We start from the raw sequence: 16,095 nt of genomic DNA, 5'->3' as shown, positions 1-16,095 counted from the left end.
GTCTGGTTAGTAAAGACAGATGTAAAGAAGGCATTAAGAACCTTAGCTTTTTCCTTATCCTCAGTAGTAATTTCTCAATAGGAGGTATCAAAATCTACAAACACTGGGGGAAAATTGATAGAGGAGAAACAGATTCTGCATTTTTATTTAATCTTATAATTTACTTATTTATTTTTTTAAATCTTTTAATCTTTTATTTTATTTTATTCCCAAATGCCAGAAAAAAATCTTCTTGATATATATTTTGGTGGTGGATGTCCATCAGCGTACTGCTATGTTTTTGACTGACCACAACAGACCCTTTGTTTTATCATCTCTCTGTTAAATTCAATTCTTTTGTTAACTTTAGACTCTTAATGGCACTGTCTTCAATTAATTTTCATTTATGCCCTTGGTATAGGTGTTGAAACATCAGTTTAGGTGAAACCCTCAAATCAACCCAGAAAAATATTATTTTTCAGGTGACCACCTTTAGCTCTTGCTAGAATTAAATTGCTGAAGTTGTAAGTACAGCTCTGCAAAAGTCTGATCACTCACACCAGCTCTTAGTATTCTTGCTGGGGAATTCTAGTGTTTAGTGAAAAGCCCTAAATTAAATAACAACAACAAAAACAACAACAACAACAACAATATCTAAATAAAAATCTCAAAGGAACCTAAAGTATGTTGTCATTAGGATGACATACAGCTTCAGTAAAGTGGAAAAGATACTAAAATCTTAATAAAACATATTTATTTTTGTCACAAAATAAAACTGTAAAACTAAGTTTCATTGTGCTTGCCTGAAGGATAAGGTGTGTATATAGAACATATAGGATCATAGAAACATAGAATATTAGAATGCTTTGTGTTGGAAGGGCCCTTGAAGGTTATCTAGTTCCAACCCTTGAAAGGGGGAGGGACACCTTCCACTAAATTAGGTTTCCCAAAGCCTCTTACTAACCTTTCATTGATGCCTTGAACTGTTCTTACGATGGGTCACTTACAGCCTCTCTGGGCAACCTTTGTGGGCAACCAGTGCCTCACCACTCTCATAAGAATGACTTTCCTCTTTTTATTGAATATAAATCCACCTTGTTTGTTTGTTTGTTTGTTTGTTTGTTTTGTTTAAAATCAGTTACCCCTTGATCTATGACTACATTTCCTTATGAAGAGTCTTTCTCAACCTTTCTTTTAGGTTCCCTTTAAGTACTGGACAACCAGTACCGGATCTCCCTGAAGTCTTCTCTTCTCTAGGTTAAATGACTCAACTGTCACAATGTCTCTTTACAAGAGGTACTCCAGATCTCTGATCATCTTTGTGGCCTTCCTCTGGACCTGTTCTAACACATGTACATCTTTCTTATGCTGGGGGTCTCAGAGCTGAGCACAGTACTCCAGGTGGCGTTTCACAAGAGCAAAGAGGAAGGGGAGAATCACTTCCTTCTGTTAGCTCCAGAAGGAGCTCCACCTGTTAGCTATGCTTCACCACCATTAGCTATGTTTCTTTTGATGCAGCCCTTGATAGCAATTGCCTTTCTGTGTGGGTTGCAAGCATACTTTTCTGGGTCAAGTTCAGTTTTTCATCAACCAACACCCCCAGGCACTTCTCAATCATAGAGTTATAGAATCATTTAGGTTGGAAAAGACCCCCAAGATCATCAGCTCCAACCTAGTTAACCTAGCATTGCCAACTCTAACACTAAATCATGTCCCTAAGCACCACATCTACAAGTCTTTTGAATTCCTTCACAGATAGTAGACTCAGCTACTTCCCTGGGAAGCCTGTTCAGATGCCTCACAGCCCTTTCAAGCAGAGATTATTTATTTATTTATTTATTTATTTATTTCCAATATCCAAACTATACCTCCCCTTGCACAGCTTGAGGTCATTTTCTCTTTTTCTATCGCTTATTGCATGGGAGAAGGGACCGATCCCCACACAGCTACAACCTCTTTTGAGGTAGTTATAGAGAATGATAATCTGAGACTCTTTTTCTCCAGGATAATTAACCCCAGTTTCTTCCACTGCTTCACCAGCTTTGTTGTCCTTTTTTTCTCTTTCTTTTTTTTTTTTTTTGACATACTCTAGCACATCGATGTCCTCGTAGTGAGAAGCCCAACACTGAACACAGTTTTTGAGGTGCAGCCTCAACAGAGCTGAGGATATAGGGACCATCACTTCCCTAGAACTGATGGCCATGCTATTTCTGATGCAAGCCGGGGTGCCGTTAACCTTCTTGGCCACCCGAGCACACTGATGGCTCACATTCAGCCAGCGATTGACAAATATTCCCAGGCCCCTTTCCACCAGGAAGATTTCCAGCCACCCTTCTTCCAGCCTGTAGTGATGCAAGGGCTTGTTGTGCCCCAAGTGCAGGACACAGCACGGAGCCTTGCTGAACCTCAAACAGCTGGCCTCAGCACATATGTCCAGCCTATCCAAGTTCCTCTGTAGAGCTTTTGTACCCCTGAGGAGATCAGCACTCGCGCCTACCTTGGTGTTCTCTGTAAACATACTGAGGGTGCAATCAATCCCTTTGTCTAGACCACTGATAAAGATATTGAAGAGAACAGACCCCAGTACTGAGGCCTGGGGGACACCACTTGTGACCAGCCTCCAACTGGATATAACTCCATTTGCCACAACACTTCGGGCCCAGCCATGCAGACTGTTTTTTTACCCTGCAAAGCATATGACTATCCAAGCCATGAACAGTCAATTTCTCCAGAAGAATGCTGTGGGAAATGGTGTTGTAGGTTTTACTAAAGTCTAGGCAGACCACTTCCACACCCTTTCTCTTATCCACTAAGTGTGTCACCTTGTCATAGAAGGAAATCAGATTCTACGAAATTCATAAACCTCAATTAGGGATCAAGAATAACATTTTTTTTGTGAAGGCAATCATTCAGTGTTCTAACTTAGAGGCTTCTGGAATCTGCCCAAAATTTAATTTTGTTGGGATGTATTTCTTAGTGAAATCATATCATGCCACGTGTACACTCTGAAAAAATAATAATAATAAAAAAATCACAGTTGTTCATGTATGCACATGCATCCCCAAATGCACACTTAAATACATAAATAAGGGAAAAGATGAGAAAATCTCTCAGAGCACTATTCATTCGGAATATCTATGTACAAGACTGGGAAGTCTTGCAGATGACAAGTGACTTTTTCTTAATTTGACAATCCTCACACATCTATGCCTTCATTGGGTGTCAGAGGCCATTAATTTTTATTTTTCATTATTAATTAATGTATGTATTTATTTATTTTTACTGTTACATCTTGAAACCCCCATGTAAATAGCTCTCTTTGACACCTGAACTCATATGTAAAAGTCACAAAATTAAAGCCTACATACATGTTGCACTTAGCCTTTGGTGTGAACTACTTTTTTTTTTTTTTTTTTTTTTCTCCTGGGTTAAAAAAGCATTCATATGTTATATGAATTAAATGGAATCATTATGGTGTTTCTTGCATCCTGTAATTTAAGAAGCCAATTGAAATATCAAGTAGTTATGTAAACTGTATATACTGATTTAAAATCTTGGTTTGCAGACATTTATGTAGGGTTTACTGATTAATAAATTAAGCATAAAAGTTCAAATAAATTTAAATTGCTATTTTCCATCCTGACTATGAAATAGATAAACTCATTTTTTTTTTTTTTTTCATGTAAGGTAGTAATAACCTCTAAAATCATTTATTGTCTCATGCATTTCAATCCTTAAGCAATTAATATCAGGTGTAGATTATTTAAGGGATAACCTCTGCAGCATTGAAGGATGAAGAAATATTTGTAAGTCAGTTGCTCCTCATTTGCTCATCTTCTCTTCCCTCCTCCACCCCCCTCCCCCACCCTTCATCTTTTTCAGTTGTGGCATTCATTTCAGATAAAAGTTTGATTTTTTTTTTCTTTTTTTGCCAGCCACATATACTTGAAATGCAAATGGCTTTTCTGACAAATATGGTAATTTGTAATATAATATGTTTTATAGGTCATATTGGTGATAGTTAAAAGAGTACAGTGTAGTGTTATGTAAATTAAAAACTTTTAGAATGAAAATTTGCATGAACAACTGGGGAAAAAGTAAAATGTGATAGGTTCAATTTCAGCATCATGTTTTTGCTGCTTTGTGAACTGTGTTTATTTACACATTTAAGAACAATTTAAAATAATTCAGAACAATTGATTCTTGTAATGAGCTGGTAATACTTGTTTGCATTTTGTTTCAAAGACAGTTTCCAACAAGGACCTGAAACCAAATCAATAGTCTGAAGAATTTCATGACAAGATTCATGTATGTAATTCAGACACAAACAGATTGTACAGCATATATGCACTCTCATATATATATATATATATATATATGGAATTGCAATTAAAATTATTCAGAAATACAGAAACAAACAGAAACAAATTGAAATTTAGAAATACAGAAACAAATAGAAATTCAGAAATACAGAAACAAATATTTGGAGAACTTAAGTATTCTCAAAAAAAAAAAAAAAAAAAAAAGGAAGTCTTGAAGCATTCATGAAAGGTGATTCAAGAAATCCATCTGGGCATTTGAATGCTGTCTCTTGATTATCTTTGAAATGTCTTCGTTAAGTACAAAAGACTACAGTCAGTGGGCAAGAATTCTTTCCAAGATTATCAACAGGCTGTATGAAACATCACCCCAAAATATTTGCTTTTTGTACCTGCAGTAGATTCTCTCTTAGAAGTTGCTTAGGACTGGCTAAACTATGCATGTATAATTGCAAAGATTGTTTGGAAAACGCAGTTAGCTATCCTGGGGAGATGATTCTTCTAGCTGATCTTTGACATCTAGAGACTTATTTTGGTCCCAATACCAGTGAAAGGTCTGTATGAAGCAAAAAGATATGTTAATGCTTACTATTCTAAGACTTCCTAAAATGCAAATTAGTATACACAAATTCATGCATCTAAATGTTAAGGGTTTATATGGCAAGGTTTTGGTAGCAGGGAGCCATAAGGGTGGCTTCTGTGAGAAGGATCTAGAAGCTGCCCCACATTTGGTAAGGGCCCCACTGCTGACCAGAGCTGAGCCAATAAGTGATGTTGTTTTGTGCCTATATGAGAGCATATTTAAGACAGAAAAAAAAAAAAAAAAAAAAGGCAAAAAAAAAAAAAAAAAAAAAAAAAAAAAGCAAAGCTGCACCACACAGCAGCTGGGAGAGTGAGAAGCGTGAGGAGCAGCCTTGCAGGAACCAAGGTCAGTGAAGAAGGAGGGAGAGAGGGGGAAAGGTGCTCCAGTCACCAGAGCAGCAGAGCAGAAGTTCCCTGAGGTCTGTGGTGAGGACCATGGTGAAGCAGGATGTCCCCCTGCAGCCCATGGAGTACCATGGTGGAGCAGGGTTCCACACCTCAGCCCATGGAGGAGACCGCAGTGGAGCAAGTGGACCTGCACCAACGGAGACTGTGACCTGTGGAAGACTCCTGCTGGAGCAGATTCTGGGCCAGACCTGTAGCCCGTGGAGAGGAGACCATCCAGGAGCAGGTGACCTGGCAGGAGCTGCTGCCCGTTGGGGACCCAGATTGGAGCAGATTGCTCCCAAGGGATGGACCCTATGGTATGGACCCATATCTGGAGCAGTTCTTGAAGAGCTGCTGCCTGTAGGAGGCCCATGCCAGATCAGTTCAGCAAGGACTGTATCCCGTAGGAGGGACCCCACAACACAGGGGATGAGAGCGACCAAGAATGAGTGGTGGAGAAGGATCACTATAGACTGACCATAACCCCCACTCGCCCGTTCCCCTGTGCCACTTGGGGGGAGGAGGAGGAAGAGGGTGGAGGGGGGAGGGGGAGAGGTGTTTTTGGTTTCTTTCCTTTGTTTCTCACTTATCTAGCTTGTTAGTAATAAGTAATAAATCTTACTATCTCCCTATGTTGAGTCTGTTTTGCCCGTCACGATAATTACTGTGTGATTTCCTCATCCTGATCTCAACCCTTGAGCCCCTTTCATCGTATTTTCTCCCTGTTCCTCTTTGAGGAGAGGGAGAGAGAGAGTGGTTGTGGTGGAGCTTGGCCGCCCACCTGAGTAAAACCACCACACTAAATGATAACAGATATTAATGTTAGCTATCTTAGATATCTTACAGGTTCCATCTTAATACCTGTAGAAGGTGGACTGAAAGGTATACCTTACCTATATCCTACTTATATTCTTCTTGCAGTATAGCATTCAGCTGAATTTGCTTATTGATCTTTAAACTGACAAAAAAAAAAAAAAAAAAAAAAATTCTTTTACTCCTCCCTCCCTTCCTCCCTCCCTTCCTCCCTTCCTTCCTCCCTCCCTCCCCTCCTTCCTTCCTGCCTTTCTTCTTTCCTTCTCTGGATTAGCTGATCCCTTGTCAGATCAGTCGATACATTAATTTCTTCCAGTCAGGTAAACAACAGTGCTAATTAAGGGAATTTGTGTGAGAATACAGCTTGGACAAAAAAAGGGCAATGAAATGATGACAGTTCTTCAGGAGCAGCCTCTCACTAAGACTCTAATTTTTTCTCCCAAGAGTGTTTATAATTTTGCTCATACCTGTGATCTGTTTTGCAATTCAGCCTCAAAGAGACAATTAGATCAAGCTAAAGGAAAATATGTTACGATGTTGGAAAAGACTTAGTTTAGACTTCTCTTCAGAAAGTTTTTCTGCTGGAGAAAGTTATACAAAATTTATAACTAGGTTAGAAACTGATCTCGCAAAGAGATTTTTCTCTTAGAATTATTACTGGCTGAAGGATCACATCCTGTCCTTTACATTTGTACTTCTCTGTGGAGAATATATTTTCCCTTACAGTAGTATAATTTCTAAGAAGGTATCCAGGGCTTGTTTGTATGACCTAGAATTTATGCAGAAGTATAGCAGAGCTATGCACATTTAAATGAGAAATATCATACTATGCTCACAGATTTTTATCTTCTCTGATATGTTATTAATATACAAATAGGAATAATTAGAATATTTTCTTCAGTATTTATGTTGGTTTTTAAAAGTAAAATAAATACACAGACTGTGTTAAAACAATGTTTTATTTATTTGAATATCTCATCTATGCCACAAGCCTGTAACAGATGCCATAACAGATTTTTCTGTACTAGTCAACTAGAATGGCCAGAGTGCAAGTTTGAACATCTCCTCTAATGACTAAACAGCATGGATGTTAATAGGCTTGATTTTATCCCTGTTAAAAAATACTCTCCCAGAACACACCAAGGAATGGTTTTCGGTACACCATGACAGTTTCCAGAAATAAGTTTGCTTCTAGAAGGAAATGTGTTTTATTTTTTTTTATTTTATTTTATTCATCTGGACATAAATCATTACAAGCCATTATATTCAGGGCAGAAAATATTTTTTTACTAGTTATAATCCTTGCGTTCATAGCCCTTGATGCCTTTTATTCTATGAAATAATTCAATTATTTTCAGACCAGGTGAAAACTTTTGAAGTCCAAAACACTGGGGAAATGAGTTGTTCTACAGCTTACTCATGTATTATGTCTTAGAACTGTTCACAGTATTAAAGAGGTGGTTAGGCTGAAGGTTTATACTATCATAAATAAAAAAAAAAATAGCTGCAATATATGTTTTGATCCCTATCATTTTGCTTAAAAATTCTGTTTTTTTTTTTTTCTTTTTTTTTATTATTTTTTTTTTTAGCATTGCCCCGACCCAGATGCTGCACTTTGCACTTTGGCTTGTTGAAGTTGGGCCCAATTCTCTAGCTTTTCCAGGTCCCTTTGGATGGCATCTCTTCCTTCTGCTTTATCAACTGCACCACTCAGATTGGTGTCATCTGTAAACTTGCTGAGGGTACACTCAATGTACTCAGTCCCACTCTCTGTCATTAATAAAGATATTAAACAATACCAGTCCCAGGACAGACTGCTGAGGGACATCACTCATCACTAGCCTCCAACTGGAAACAGAGCCATTGACCACTACTCTGGGTATGACCTTCAAGCCAACTCCTTATTCACTGAATGGTCCACTCATCAAATACGTATCTCTCCAATTTGGAGATTAGAATGTCATATGGGAACGCATCAAAGGCCTTGCAGAATTCCAAGTAGATGACATCAGTCAGTCTTCCCTTGTCAGATGGTCAGTCACTCCATTGTAGAAGGCCACCAGATTGGTCAGGCATGATTTGCCCTTGGTGAAGTCATGCTGGCTGTTCTGGATCACCTTGTCCTACATGTGCCTTAATAATGCCTCCAGAAGGATCTGTTCCATGATGTTGCCAGGCACGAATGTGAGGCTCACTTGTCTGCAGTTTCCTGGGTCTTCCTTTCTACCTGTTTTTGAAAATGGGAATGATTTTTTTTTTTTTTTTTTTTTTTTTTTTTTCCCCTACCATGTTCATTCTAAAGGGGAGGACACATTGCTGGAGTGGACTAAAGATTTTATTTTATTTATTTATTTATTTTTTCCACATTCCATTCTATTTTATACTTTTGTTGTGCTTATGTAAATGAAAAACCTAGCAAAAACATTGTATATCTCTGCGAGAACAGTACTTCTTCAAACTATCATTTGTTGTTGTTAGGCAACCACTCCCATGAATGAGTCATCCAAAGAAAAAAATTGTGAGATGTTTAAGTCTGCAGATGAGATAAAAATTAAGTTTCATAGGACTAATTTTCTGACCAATATTTGATAATGAAAGTTCAGCTTTACCTAAAATCCAAGGGAAACCTTTATATGAATATGAGCCAGCAGTGTGCTCAGGTGGCCAAGAAGGCCAACAGCATCCTGGCCTATATAAGAAACAGTGTGGCCAGCAGGGCTAGGGAGGTGATCGTCCCCCTGTACTCGGCTCTGGTGAGGCCGCACCTCGAGTACTGTGTTCAGTTTTGGGCCCCTCGCTACAAGAAGGACATGGAGGTGCTTGAGTGAGTCCAGAGAAGGGCTACGAAGCTGGTGAGGGGCCTGGAGAACAAGTCTTATGAGGAGCGGCTGAGGGAGCTGGGCTTGTTCAGCCTGGAGAAAAGGAGGCTCAGGGGTGACCTTATCGCTCTCTACAGGTACCTCAAGGGAGGCTGTAGCGAGGTGGGGGTTGGTCTGCTCTCCCACGTGCCTGGTGACAGGACGAGGGGGAATGGGCTAAAGTTGCGCCACGGGAGATTTAGGTTGGATGTTAGGAAGAACTTCTTTACCGAAAGGGCTGTTAGACATTTGAACGGGCTGCCCAGGGAAGTGGTTGAGTCTCCATCCCTGGAGGTCTTTAAAAGACGTTTAGATGTAGAGCTTAGGGATATGGTTTAGCGGGGACTGTTAGTGTTAGGTCAGAGGTTGGACTTGATGATCTTGAGGTCTCTTCCAACCTAGAAAATTCTGTGAAATTCTGTGAAATTCTATGAATACATTCCTCTAATCCAGACATGAATTCAAACATGTAATAGCATTTGTTGTTTGTTTTAATATAGTAGAAGATGAATATATTTAATGCAACATCAACTACACATTCCTGAACCCCAAATTGTTTTGTTTCTCTCTAATGGCTTTTTAACATTCTTGCAGTGTTCTAAAATGCAATGTCATTTCTGTAATAACATGCTTGTCAGTATATGTATTGTCCCAAATGTTGATCATCATCATTAATTGAAACTGCAACTGTATCTTTTTTTTTTTTTTCTCATTTGCTGTGCAGCAGCAAATGTTACCTTATTCTTAATACATCATTTGTAATACATGATTTCTGTGTTCATTGTAGTGTCATTACATTTAACTACATTTACTCTTAAGCCTCATTTCCTTTTACAGAACTACTGATAAGATTTGCAAATTTTTAGATTTAAATAACCCATCTTACTTTTTTCTGTACTTGTACTTGTACTTCTGTACCACATCAATATTATATCTTAGTTTCTCAAAAAATAAAAAATAAAAAAATAATAAAAAAAAATAGTCACTTACTAAAGAGATCTTTGGAACATTGTTTTCTCAGTTCATTGCGTATATTTTAATTGCGTATATTTTATCTTTTTTTTTTTTCTTTTTTTTTTTTTTCTTTTTTTACCTCCCTATTGCTGATGGATCTTCTGGAATTACTTGTCATAATTAAAATGATATTAACCTCTAGATGCTTTATTATACTCCCTACATTAACTTTTGCTGCAGATGGGATTTGCTAACTTGTCATCAAGGAGAAACCACATGATTTTACCACTCAGACTGAACATTAGTGTTGTAATCTCCTGTTTACTCTGCAAACCTGAGAGACATTTTTTTTCCTGTGGGAACCTGTGACTAAGACTGCTTAAAGCAATTTCAGACATAACTTATTCAAACAAAATATTATTAATTCACCCCAAGGGTTCATAACAGATGAAATAATCAAGCATAAAATAAAATAAAATAAAATAAAATATAAACTGCATAGACACAAAAATCTCTCCAAGAATATACAGTTCAAATATCTAACAAGTATGTACAAAAATATTACCTTAAGAGTATAAAAAAAGAATACATGCAATAATTAATGAATATTAAAATATTACCTTATAATCCCCTTGTCATCACAGGGACAGCTGAGGGAAAGAACTCTAAAAGATATCCAGAAAATAAGAACCTCCATTGGAACTGAATGTAGGAAAAATATATGTTTAGAAATATTTGAAAAATTGAAATGTCAAAGATTGTCATTTCGATTAAAGACAAAACAGACTCACCTTGTATTAAATAATAATAATAATAATAAAATAAAATAAAAAGAGAGAGAGAGAACTTTTAGAAAACATGTTAAAGCCTTACGGTCTACATTTTATCCCATTATATCTTTGCTTTTTGACACAGTGTTAAAACATTTACATAGTGGAAGACATTTAGTGTTATTCTAAAAAACAGGATCTGCTAAATTCTGTTGACCAAATTCAGCTTACATGTTAAGTTTTAGATCTTTTTATACAAAATATCTTCCTGTTTGTCTATGTTATTATTATTATTATTATTATTAATATCCAATACAGATTTTGTGTTAATTTGCTATTTGTTGTGTTATTCTAAAAGACAGACCATACACTTTCTAGTTCTGTATTTGTATTTATGTTAATTTTCAAGTAAAATTGTAGTGAATCTCTGTTAAATGCCTTTCTTATAAGTGGAACATGTGGATCTAAAATAAAAGAATCAGGTTGGAAAAAATGAACAGATTTATTAGCCATTGACTCACTGAATCCAAGAGGTAAAAAACAGTTTCAATGTGACCTACAAAAAAAAAAAATATATAAAAATATTGTAACTATGCTATTTGTATACTAAGATTCTGTGGGAAAAACATATTTCAGTATTTTATAGTCTGTAATGAAAGTGAAGTGAATGATCCACACCACCCTAAGAAGAGTAATCTTGATATGACCTGGATGTTTTAAGTGAAACAAATACCATCTTCTGCTATGCCTGTGCATAGGGTCCCTTTTACCTTATGTATCATCTGGTGCCCGAAGTAAACCACTTAAAAGATTGCTGTCTTAAGATACATAGGTTAGCACAGATCTAAAACTGATAAATTAGAACAGGTCTATCTGAAACTCAATCCTGATTATAAAAAGAAAATAAAAGTTTATGTAATGCTTCTCAATATAGAGGTAAAAGGCCAGACCAACCAATTTAGGAACTTTGGAAATGTCAGCACAATTTGAATTGAAAAATGAGTCAGGACATTTAGTGTTCTCTACGGAATTTGTTGTCATGAGTTACAGAGTTGAGTGGCTGAGTGACTGAAAGAAGTTCTCCTAGTATAATAGAAATAGAGCTTCTTGGAATGCATCACAATGTAATAAAACATAAAAAGTAATGTAATGGAAAAGAATATGAATCAGCACACTAAACCATTATGTTAGGTGAACTGATGGTGAATGTAACTACCTTTTAGCCATGGTGAGATTTCTAGTTATAACTAGAAATCAGTTTAGTTCTGTCATTCAAATTTTATGCACTGTGCATTACAGTTCATTATATATATATATATTATATACACTATATAATATAGATTTCAGTGTGGTATCTAAACATTTTTGAAAAGAAAATTTGAGTTAAGACAGGCTTATCAGAAAAAAAAAAAAAAAAAAAAAAAAAAAAAAAAGATGGAATATCTGCTACTGACATATTCTTGGGCTTAGATAACCAGTAGCAGTAGAAAGTGTTGTCTTTATGATGTATTTAATCTGAATATGTGTTTCTAAGATGAGAGTATACTGTTTTATGTTGTCCATTCGAATATGTAAACATCTTGGGAATTGCTCTATAAAAGCAGATCTTGTGATTTAAGGAGCAGAAGTACATGAGTATTTTGGACTTAAAAGCATACTTGAGTATCTTTTGTTGTATATCATAAGGTCTTGATGTGATGTACCTGAAAAACCTTAGGCTTTTCTGTTTTATTACATGCTTGTTTAAAATAATCTTTGGGATAAGGGGTGGGGGTGGAGGTGTGATGATGTGGGGGAGGGAGGAGTCACCTGTAATGTCATTATATTTTTACAGGAAGAGGAGGGAAAATTTCTATTGAGATGCTGTAAGAAGCAATTACCAGAAAAAGCAAAAACAAAATAATAAAAAATGTTTTTATAAATATATTAATGGTAAGAAGACGTCTAAGGAGAATCTTTATCCTTTACTGGACACAAGGAGGAACATGAATTCTGTGGATTAAGAAAAGGTTGAGGTCTTTAATAACTTTTTTTATATCTGTCATTACTAGTCAGACCAGTATCCTTGGGGTACTCAGCCTCCCAAAAAGGAAGTCTGGGACAGGGAGCAGAATAAAACCCCCATGATTCAGATGGAAACAGAGAGCTGCTACTCCACCTGGATGATCACAGATCCATGGGGTCAGATGGGGTCCACATAGTGGTGCTGAGGGAGTTGGCAGATGTAATTGCTGAGTGACTTCCCATTGTCTATCAATGGTCATGGCCAACTGGAAAGGTCACAGATGACTGGAGATTTGCTAATGTGACACCCATCTATGACAATGGTTGTGAGGAAGATCTGGGGAACTACGTGCCCCTCAGTCTGACCTCAGTGCCAGGGAAAGTTATGGAACAGATCATCTTGAGTGCAATCACACAGCATGTGGAAGACAACCAGGGGATCAGGCCCAGTCACCATGGATTCATGAAAGGCAAGTCATACCTGACTTATTCTCCTTGAGCGGGTGACCCACCTGGTGGATGAGGGAAAGCCTGTTGACATAGTCGACCAAGACTTCAGCAAGGCCTTTGACATGATCTCCCACAGTATTCTTCTGGAGAAGCTGGCAGACCATGATATAGGCAGGCACACTCTTTGCTGGGTTAAAAACTGGCTGGACAGCAAGGCCCAGAGAGTGGTGGTGAACTGAGTGAAATCTAGCTGGCAACCAGTCACCAGTGGTGTTCCCCAGGGGCCAGTGTTAGGGATCCTTAGTATCTTTATTGATGATTTGTATGATGGAATTGAGTGCACCTTCAGTAAGTTGCAGAAGACACCTAATTGGGGGAAGTGCTGATTTGCCAGAGAGTAGGAAAGGTCCTGGACAGGTTGGATTAATGAGAAGAGGCCAATGGAAGGAGGTTCAACATGGCTAAGTTCTGGGTCCTGCACTTTGTCCACAACAACCCCATGCAACACTACAGGCCTGGGGCAGAGTGGCTCAAAAGCTGTGCAGAGGAAAAGGATCTTCAGGTGTTGGTAAGTGCTCACCTGAAGATGAGACAGCAGTGTGCCCAGGTGGCCAAGATAGCATCCTGGCTAACATCAGGAATGGTGTAGCCAGCAGGACCAAGGAAGTGATCATCCCCTTGTATTCTACTCTGGTGAGGCCACACCTCAAGTACTGTGCTTAGCTTGGATATGGTACTTAGGGACATGGTTTAGTGGGTGACATTGGTAGCAAGGTGATGGCTGGACCTCCTGATCTTGGAGGTCTTTTCAGACCTTAGTGATTCTATGATTACTAGGATGTCAGTACATAATACCACTTTTTCTTTTTTTCTTTTTTTCTTTTTTTTTTTTTTTTTTTCATATTCTCTTTATTATGTCAAGACTCAGGATTATGTACTACTGCAAACTCTATTCAATAAAATAATACTGGAACTGATAATGCAAGTATGGCTATACTTGCATTACACATATACATTGCACATATACATGTGACCCGTATGCAACGGGTCACATGATTTTTTCAGTATTTTCAGTCCACCAATACAGTCAACAATGCATATGTTTTTCTTATCATGGATTAAACTAAGAGAAGTCATTGTCAGGGTAGTATCTAGACAACTGAAAATCTTAATTTTATTTACAATTTTACAATTAATCCTTGGGAAACACAATTTATATAAACACTACTTCAATTTTGTGTAGCCTAGTCTGTAATGATCTAAAAATTGTTTTTATTGCAATACACTTTGTATTTAAAACAGCACTCCATATTTGTTTTTTTTTTTTTTTTTTCCTAAAGTGATTACCAACTTCACAGTTATATTCCCAGATTCCTTTATTCTTCCTTTTTTGTTATCCACCTCATATTCAGACATACTCAAAATATGTCTTAATCTACCTTTTGTTATACTAGAATCTCAAGTTCCAGCCCTGCATTGTCATTAATCACTTAACAGAACCATTTCAAACTCATGAATAACTTTGAAATAACTTCAATATTGTCCAGAAGAATATCTTATTATATATTTATATAATATATTATATATATTATATATGCATGTTATATATAGTTTTATAGTATGTATAATCATATTTGAATATAGAAAATTATATATATAATTTGTATATTTATATTATTTATATGAATCTCAACATTAATTTGAATAAACACATTTTTCAGAAATCAGTTGATGGGTATCTTGTTTAGTCATTCGTAAATTGCATTGAAATACATTGCATTGATTTTGTCTGAAGCATGTAATATTATTAAAATAAATCAGTGTAGATTGATCTTAAGGACGGACAAAAAATATGTTAAAGACCATATGAAAGGAGGGCAAGCATGCTGTATAGTATACAGTTGTGCTTTTGTTTGTTTGTTTGCCTTCCTCTGGGGTTGGAATGGTAGATATTAATTAGGACTCTAAGTTTAAAAGAACAACAAGATCTCTCTGCCATTGAAGTCAGTTTGCTATATATACACTGTATACAGTGGTATTTAAGCAGAGAGACAAGGACAGTACTATTAAACAAACTTATTTGTTGTTTTAGAAATAAAATGGATACTTTCAACACCCTTTGGACAGCTCTCCATGTAGTTATAAATATTTTGTCCTATGAAACGTTCAGCTATGCTCATTTGTTACATCAGGTTTTTTTTTTTGTTTGTTTGTTTGTTTTTGTATTTGCAAACTAAATATTTTATTATGGATATGCTCCATCTTTGAAGAAATCCTGGAATTGTTCCTGTCGCTTTAAGAACAATCATATGCTTTATACGGCAGGCATATATTTTAACATCAAAATTGATTAATTCAGTTTCTAAATTAAAGATAAGTCTCAAGATAGCAACTACAGAAACTGAAAGCTCAATTTAAAGCTTGGTTTGTTGTGGAGGTTTGACTTCAGTAAGTACTGAAACACTTCCATGCCACTCTCTGTCTCAGTCCTGAACAGGACAGGAGTTAAAAACATGATGAAAAAATAAAGTTTATGGGTTTAGAAAGGGACAAGAAGATCTCTCACCAATTACCCTCAAGGGAAAAGCAGATTCAGCATAAGGAAAGTAATTTAATTTATTGCCTGTGAAATGTGTTCAAGTCCCAGTTCAAACTTGGAATGAAATCAATTTAAGAGAATTATGGAGGGACTTTATGGGTGGTGGTTGGCTTACTAGAATCAGGATAGTTGTACTGGGAATATGTGGAATACTATTGTTAATAATTACACGTTTAATACAGTTTTACCAGATTAATACACTCGGTTATACAAGGAATGCAAATATCTGTGGTATCTCTTGACCCAGAACCAGGGTAAGGGAAAACCCATTCCTGATGATAATAAAAACAAAAGAAGATCCAAAACTGGTACCAATCTGGCAAGTATTGACTCGATTGAAAAAAAAAAAAAAAAAAAAAAAAAAAAAAAAAAAAAAAAAT

The sequence above is a fragment of the Oxyura jamaicensis genome, chromosome Z (assembly GCF_011077185.1).
Source record: "Oxyura jamaicensis isolate SHBP4307 breed ruddy duck chromosome Z, BPBGC_Ojam_1.0, whole genome shotgun sequence".
NCBI lineage: Eukaryota > Metazoa > Chordata > Aves > Anseriformes > Anatidae > Oxyura > Oxyura jamaicensis.
This window is presented reverse-complemented; position numbering follows the sequence as displayed.